General features: G+C 38.0%; 1 long non-coding RNA gene across 1 annotated transcript; it reads right to left on the bottom strand.

Annotated features, from left to right (window-relative positions):
• Positions 1–3,736: 3,736 nt before the first annotated feature.
• On the bottom strand, positions 3,737–8,213 carry LOC145717720 (uncharacterized). Its single transcript, XR_014141117.1, has 3 exons — positions 8,044–8,213; positions 4,544–4,714; positions 3,737–3,834 (listed from the first exon to the last, which is right to left on the bottom strand). It is a non-coding gene; the product is annotated as an uncharacterized LOC145717720 (long non-coding RNA).

Below are 8,213 nucleotides of genomic sequence, written 5' to 3'. Positions count from 1 at the left end.
CACTGGATGGCACATTCTTGGGCAGAAACAGAGAAAGCGTATAATTCAATGTTATCAGCCAACTGCCGTTTACTATGTGCTAGGCACTGTGACAGATGATTAACATGTAAACTGTAACATTTAACTCTCATAGAAGCATTTTAGAGATTCTGAAAAAAAGAGATACGTGGAGATTAATTAACTCCCCAAACCACAGCCACAGCAGCAAGACAAGGAACACACACACACTCACACACACGGAGCCAAAAGATAACAGCTACTCGCACTCTTGGTAACTAACCTATGATTTCTTCTCTACCATCCCTAGTCTAGTACAACTGAAAGTAATTATAAAATAAATATAGAAATTTAACTGTGGGAGTTTTGAGCCAGTAGATTTCCATGACTGGGAGAAATTAATCATGTTTGGGAGAGTAGAGTGGGTTGGAAAATAGTTGATAGAAAAAAGAACACAATTTCCTAAAGAGATAAAAATTTTTACGGTGATGAAAATGTGCTCAGTTATACAATGTTTTCAAATGTATTGGCTAAAAGCAGATGAATCAACTGAAATGCAGAGAATCATATGCATTTTTCCATGTTTTTGTAATGGTAGTAAACTGTAAATGAGGATTTGGCTTAATTTAAGGCAAATTCCATGGATATTTTATATCTAGTCACAAAACAGGATTCTACAGTATCTTCTCGGATACTTCCTGTTCTGTCATAGGAATAACAGGTGCAAGAGCATCACTCGTGGGACTGGGAAACCACAGAGGATGGTTAAGAGACCAGGTGTAGATGACCGGTATCCTTGAAACAAAGCAGATCAAGGAAGCAACGTATTCAAGGATGTGATGTTTCCAAAAGGAAGGAAGGTGGTAGGTAATCCCTGTAGTTCAATAATTCACTTTCTTTGAGAAAAGCCCATCATCATCATCAACAACAACAAAAAACAAAAGGAGGGAGAAGGAGAAAAATACAATACACTACGAATGAGTCTCAAAAGAAGGTCTGGTTCTTGTCTAGAAAGCTTTAAAACTCTACTAAGATAAGTAAGGTCCATAAAAGAGATTCTGAAATAGCGCAAAGATATCTCCTCTTCCTGGAAAGGCACATGAAGTATCATAAAGATGGAAAGGCACATGAAGTATCATAAAGACGTAAATGTTTCCCAGTCAAACGATGTCACCTCAGACCGGCCACAGGGTCCACATACACACACCATGCTGCGGAACAATATATATCTTCATCCTCATTGTTGAGTGGGTATATATGCATGCATGAAAAATGTCTGGAGCAGATACATGCCAAATATTAAAGACAATTTAAGAATCGGGACAAGAACGGCGAATTTTGGCAGACCTGTGAACTAGGATTTCACGCGCTTCCTGTCCTGCTTTTTTAAAAACTACAATTGTATAGTGTTTTTACCTTACAACTTTATATTAAAGCAAAACCAGAAGTAGCGTAAACTCAAATATAACCAATAATACCTTTCTTTCCCCCTTGTTTTTCTCTTTTTTTCCTGTGTAGACTGACTTCACTGATGACCCGGAAGCCGAGGGATTTTTTTTTTTTTCTGATAAGAATGATGGACAGTAAAAGGACACAGGCTTGCAGATTAATGCTAATAAAATGTGAACCAAATCTGTGCAAAGATGAAATCATCCCTCACTTTCCATTCATTCTGCGAACAGTCTGATGATCAGATGCTTTCATTATACCCTGTGTGTTTCTCTTACAGAAAGCAGCAGGGCAGCATTTTGATAATACTGACTTTCTGGAGAAAATGTAAGCAACTGATCTTGGAAGGCCTTGCTGTGTAGGGTTCCTTTGTTTGTGTTTGTGTGTGGTATGTGTTTCCTCTGGATCCTCATATATTAAAGAACATTTTCAATTCGAAGTGTTGCATTTCTTTCTTCCTCCTCCATTTTATTCCTTAGCATGATGGTTAGCCTTCAGTGGTAAGCAGAATGAAGACCTCCCAAGGATGACCATGTCCTAATTTCCAGATCCTGTAGTTTTGTTACCTTTCATGTCAAAGGAATATTTCAGTTGCAGAGGGAATTCAGATTGCTAGCCAACTGACTTGATAATGTGGAGATTATTCTGGAATAACACAGGTGGGTACAATGCAGTGACAGGGTCCTTCAATTGGAAGGTGGAGGCTGACAGTAGGTAAGGGTAATGTACTGGGATGCGAGGGGGGATCTACCTACAGTTGCTGGCTTTGGAGATGAATCAAGAGGCCATGAGCCCAGGAACGTGGGTGGTCTCTCAAGGGGAAAAGGCAAGGAAAAGTATTCTCCCTTGGAGCCTCCAAAAGGAACACAATCTGGGCAACATGGTGATCTTTGTTCACTGAGACCCGTTTCAGAGTTCTCACCTCCACAAATCTAAGACAATACATTTATATGTTTTAAGCCATTAAGTTTGTGATGATTTGACAGGAAAGTGAATATACTAACCTAGAAAGCAAGGCTACCAATTGCTTCCCCTGCAACCCCTAGCTTGCCAGGCTGGTCTGGGGGCCTCCTTTGAGCGCTAAGATCCCCACCCTACCCTGTGTTGGTTTCTCTTGGTGTAGTGGCTAGAAAGAAGCTTGAGGACAAATTCTTACTTGTCTGGGGCTCCAACCTTGGATCTCTGATGACTGCACTTCTAGTTCAGAGATGCTCTAAAAATACATTGAATATGACTATTGGTTACTGTGTGGAAATAAAAGTTACTTTTAGAATATAATTTTCCTACAATCTACTTAAGAGTATTCTAGTAGCTAATGGTCTGTTTGCCATGTCCCTGAATACCTTATATAGATTAATTTCATATAATATTTGAAACAACCCTATAGGGTAGGCACTATTGTTATTCCTACTACCACTATCACCATCATTCCTGATTTATTTATTAGGAAAATAAACCAAAGCATAGAGAAGCTGCCGAGAGACTCCTCGGTAGTATGCTTTACCACCTTGTTTTTAACCTTGGCCATTTGCCTCTTGAATCTGAGTACTTAATCAACACAATCTGACAGTTCTTCAATATGTCCATATAAAAAAAAGTCTACCCGCATAAATCACCTGTGTTGCTGAAAGAAGAGGCTTTAGCTAAAAATATTAAGGTTATCATACCTAGAAGGACGGGCCCGGCCACGGGAGTGGAGGACTGAAGTCATGGCCCAGCAAGGTAGATACACCTCTGGAAGGCCTCCAGCCCAGAGTTTATGGGAGCTTCCTCCTGCAAGCGATGCACAGAATTGAAGACAACCTACCATGTGCTCCTATTTTCACTTAGCAGGAATGCAAATGTCATGGTGAATGGTCTTAGGGGGATTGCTGAATGCCGCCTGAAGCCTGTTGATTTGTTCTTGCTAGGATGGCTCCAGTCACAGAAATGAAGCTTTCATGGAGGCTACAGGGGATATTGTGGTGCTCCAGCAGACACCAGTAATGTCCTGGGTTCCCAGCTGATGGGAATATTGGCTGCCAACAGCTCACAGCGCATTCCCTGAGAGAGACCATCTCCCCCAGGCTTAGCCCAGACACCATTTTACTTTTTACATGTTTTTCTAAACCAGAAAAATTTTGGCCCAGTAAAAGCTTGTTAATTGGCTATTAGCTCCTTTTTTGCTGATCACATACTTAGCAGATACATACCATTACTATCAAGTGACAAAAAAGAGGTAGGAAAAGATTTCTCCAAGCACAATAAAAGTTCTTACCTTTATTGACCCTAGACTCAATACTGTCCACCATCTGAGTATTCTGATTTATAGTCTCTAGATTCAGATGTTTAATTGAACAAAATAACACTTTTTATTCAGACATCTGAAAGACAGCCTTCGAGTAGGTTCTAGAAAAAAAATATTTGAAACATTCAGAAGGCAAACTGGTGTATAACCTAAGTGGCAGTGATACTCTGAATGGGCTGCTAATTGAGAGAGATAATTACTATGTATCTTATATGCCAAAATAAAATTGTCCTGGCGAGAAAAACAGTAGCTTTATCTACTCTGATTGTGACATCTGTTTAACCTTTCTTTGAAAGTAAACCAATGAAAATTTTTGCCTGATATGTACTGAAAAATAAAAACAAAACCTAGAGTACCCCTAAAAGTTAGGAGCTTTCCAAAGTTTTTTCTTCAGAGATACCCAATCATTGAATATGCATCCTCATAAGACAAAATCATGGAAAGAGACTCCAAATACTAGAAGGAAGGTTGTCTCGGTTCACTGAATGTGAACAGAAGAAAACAGTCACAATATTCATAAACCAAACTTACACTGAAAAGGAGATTTTTCTTTCCCAAAAAAACAGAGCACAGCATTTTATAATGCATCAAACTACAGGATGTATTCATATTCAATAAGTCTAGTTGTATTTTATGATTAAAGATAATATAAGGCTTTGTATGAATGACATTCTTGATGTATTTGAAACAAATAAATGTTTAATGGCATGAAAGCATACAATTTAAGGACACATTTTTTAAAAGCAGCTTTTTCTTAAAGAATTCAAATTTAATGTTAAAAAATACTATTTAAGAAGTGCCAAATTTTACCTTTAACTTGGCAATTTCCTATCTGTTGTCTGTTTGCTTTAATCTCCCCCACTTCTCTCAAGAGGGAAAAAGAAAACAAAATATCTGTAATCACACTGTCGTCATTAAAACATCCCAAAGGGAACAAAGGAGCACGTTCTGAGTCCTTGAAAGTCTTGACATTTGCAGCCCCTACAGAGAAATCAGAGGATCAACCATCACAAAGAAGGTAGCTTTCAAAGCTGACCTAACAGCCACAAAAGCCTGAACAGTTTCAGCTTTAAAACAGGACTCAAACTATTAAGTATACTATTCTGAAGGTATACACGAATGTCCATCTGTGTCTATAGCTGTAGATTTGGGGGATATAAAGGGAAACTAATTCCTGCATTATTTTTATTGTACTTGAAATTTGGGCCTCTTAGTGGAAATAGAACACAGAAAGTGTTTATTAGAATAGTGAAAATATTAAGAGGTGAAGAAAACTTTAAATTTACTTACATTGATATTCTCTGACTATGCACGATTTCTTAATAATTTATGTAAAAGGAAGACACTGAAAAGTCTTAATAGCATGGACCTGAGTAAATATGTAGGATGTAGGCAGATTCTATGATAACTCAGATTTAAAAGGTTTTCCAGGGGTGCCTGGTGACTCAGTCAGTTAAGCATCTGACCTGAGTTCAAAAGACTCATTTCATGATCTCAGGGTCATAGCATCGAGCGCTCTGTAGGGCTCTACACTGGGTGTAGAGGCTACTTAAGATTCCTTCTCTCCCTCTCCCTCTGCCACTCTCCTCCCCAGCTTGTGCACACTCTAAAATAAATAAATAATAAATAAATACATGGTTTTCCACTGTTTAAGAGTAGCAAAAAATATGGTTTTGTATTATCCACGGCAAAGAAAAGATAGCTAGGCTAATGGACAATTCCTGAAACTCACAAAGCCATTGATTTACCTACTGTCTCATAAACTTTTTTTTAAAGAAAAGGGTGGAATTTAATCTTTATTTACAAGACACTGCAAGAGAAGAGATTCCACATAGAAATGAGAAACCCACTGAGAGTAGGAGCTTCATACAGGTTGTAGAGTTTGGAACTGGTCAAGTAGAGTTTCGTTGTAAAAAGTGCTACAATAACAAAACACATTTAAAAAGAGTTCTTAGTAGAGAAACAGTAAGACAAACTTCTACCAAACAGAATACACAACAAACAACTTTCCGCCTCAGCTGTACAATCTAAAAGTCACAGGTCCCGGGAGTGCCATCCCGAACTTGGAACGTATAGCCTTCAGAGATAGTCTCTAGCACGACATTCTGATCTTCCTCTACAGAGAAATGCTTCTCAATCACGTTTAATGAAGCTTTGTACACAGACTCGTTTTCATGGTTTTGTAGGGCTTCAGTTTCGTCCAAACCTCCACATTCTTCAATCATTATACTAAGTTTCTCAGTTTCACCTAGTTTCTCAGCAGCCTGAAAGATGTTTGAAATGGCATCCAGAATAACCAGAATAATTTTGGAATCTTTTGCAGTTAAGAAGTTCATCAATGGTTCTATTATGCCACAGTGAATGAGGTATACAATCTGTTCAACTGTCCAGCCATTTGTACAGTTGGTCACAGCCCAGACAGCTTCCTTTTGTGTCTTAAAGTCTCTCTACGGCGTACGCCTTAGAGAGAACACCAACGAGGAATGGGACTAATCTATGATTCACAACTTGCTGTGAACCCAAGACTCCAAACGATCTTAGCTAACTTCTACCTTCTTTTCCCTGTATCACACTCTTTGATTTGAAAACCAAAGTTCAGTGTGATGGCTTATAGGAAAATTGTGGGTAAGCAAATATCCTGCATAGGAAAAAGCAAAGAAAAACCAGTCTCTGGATAACTAAAAGCCAGCTTGGTATGTTTCATAATTATTGTAGAACATGTCGTCAGGAAGAGACCACCAACTGAAAGCTCTTCTTAGTTACAAGTTGATTAATAACATTTAGAATTCAAAGCAACAAGTAAGCAGTGATTTGGAAACTGCTCCCCATAGATGAAGACGTTATGAATCACCATTTGGAATGCTGTTCACATGATCCATGAAGTTGCACTAGAAAAACTTCACCAGGCCAACACAAGTTCATTCCATCCAACAGTGACAGTGGGTCCTAAATGTATGGAGCAGTTTCTACCACCTTTGGATCTAGGTGAGGGTACTCACAGGCCACTCCACTCCTGGAGAAAGTGCTTAAACATCATCCATGTCTCGCGTGGAAGAGTTTAAGGCACATAATATATGTTTAAGCACAGGGGTATTTACCCAACATTACTAAGGCACATTATGGATCTTAGTAAGTAATGCATACGAAGGTAACTATGTTCAGAGAAGTTTACAAATAGTTCCTCTCTCACAGATAGTACAATGTTGTGCTTGTCAAATGGAAAGCAATAATACTGATTCAATTCTTTTTGCTTGTTGTGCAACACCAGCTAGCAAAGGTTTATTATTTTTTCCTTGGGTGATATTTCTAGATGAAGTGAAGTGCCTGATAATTTCTTTTAACGTATTTGCAAAGCTGAATCCAGGCCCGTGATTCATTGTAACTGCTTCAGAACACCATGTGAGAATTAAAAAATGAATAAAAATGCAGTAGAAAGGAAAATTCAAAACACGCCATTTGTTAGAATCAATTTTTTTTTTTTTTTTGCAAGCACAGCATTTCAATCTCAGTAGTGTTCCAAAGCCTCCAAAGCTTATAATGGTGGGGATACACATATTTTTCTCCCTGAAAAATAGGCCAGGAGATAATGAAACTATAATTTCAGAATACTGCAGCCGATATAAAATGGCCACATGTGTGATGCTGAAACGCTCTATATGGGCACTTTCTGTAAAATAATCATATATTAAACTCAAGGAGTAAGGAAAAAGAATTTTAAAAGAGTGAAGGAAAAGCAAGGAAATACTAAATACTGTGGAATAACACTCTATTCAAATCAGCGCTTTATTAATCCAACTTGAATCGATTTAATTCCCTCCTACATCTTAATCAAGACAGCCCTGAAGTGCTAGAAACTTAGAGGCAGAGTTTAGAAGTCAGTGAATTCAGCAAAACCAATCTGTTCCTTTATATAAATAATTACATCAGTACCAAAGGCCTTTTCCGACTCTCACACAGGTGTGCAATTTAAGATATTTTTAATACTGCCATTAAATGTTCATGAACCATTATCAATTTATACATGCATACACAGAAGCACATTTCACAGTATATTTACTTATAGTTGGCTGATACTGGGTGGAAAGAGAAGATCTAATACTTTGAAGTTTTCTTTTCTATTTTTCAGCTGTCAAAGAGTTAACCCGAGGTGCTAGTGATAGATATGGTGGAAAACAAAGTATATTCTTTGCCTCAGTGTTTTTCCATGCTCTAGAGAGTCCTCCACACATTGCTTGGGAACAAGGAAGACAGTCCTACTCTCTTGTTTTATTAGGTGGAAAATGAAAGACCAGGGCACTTAAGTGATTCACTTACCACTACATAGTAGATGAGCTTCTGAGGTCATGCATCACAAATCTCCTTCACCACTGAAGAAAACATGTCTTAACTTCTATTCTTGTAGCATTTCACTATTTTTATTTCCCTTTATTTTTAGGATGTTTATCTGCTTTTTTAGATTTGGATTTAATTTTTATGCAAG

The sequence above is a fragment of the Leptonychotes weddellii genome, chromosome 16 (genome assembly GCF_054177405.1).
Source record: "Leptonychotes weddellii isolate Sample4059 chromosome 16, ASM5417740v2, whole genome shotgun sequence".
NCBI classification, from domain to species: Eukaryota; Metazoa; Chordata; class Mammalia; order Carnivora; family Phocidae; genus Leptonychotes; species Leptonychotes weddellii.
The sequence above is the reverse complement of the archived record's forward strand: the minus strand, read 5'-3'. Positions and strand labels throughout refer to the sequence as shown.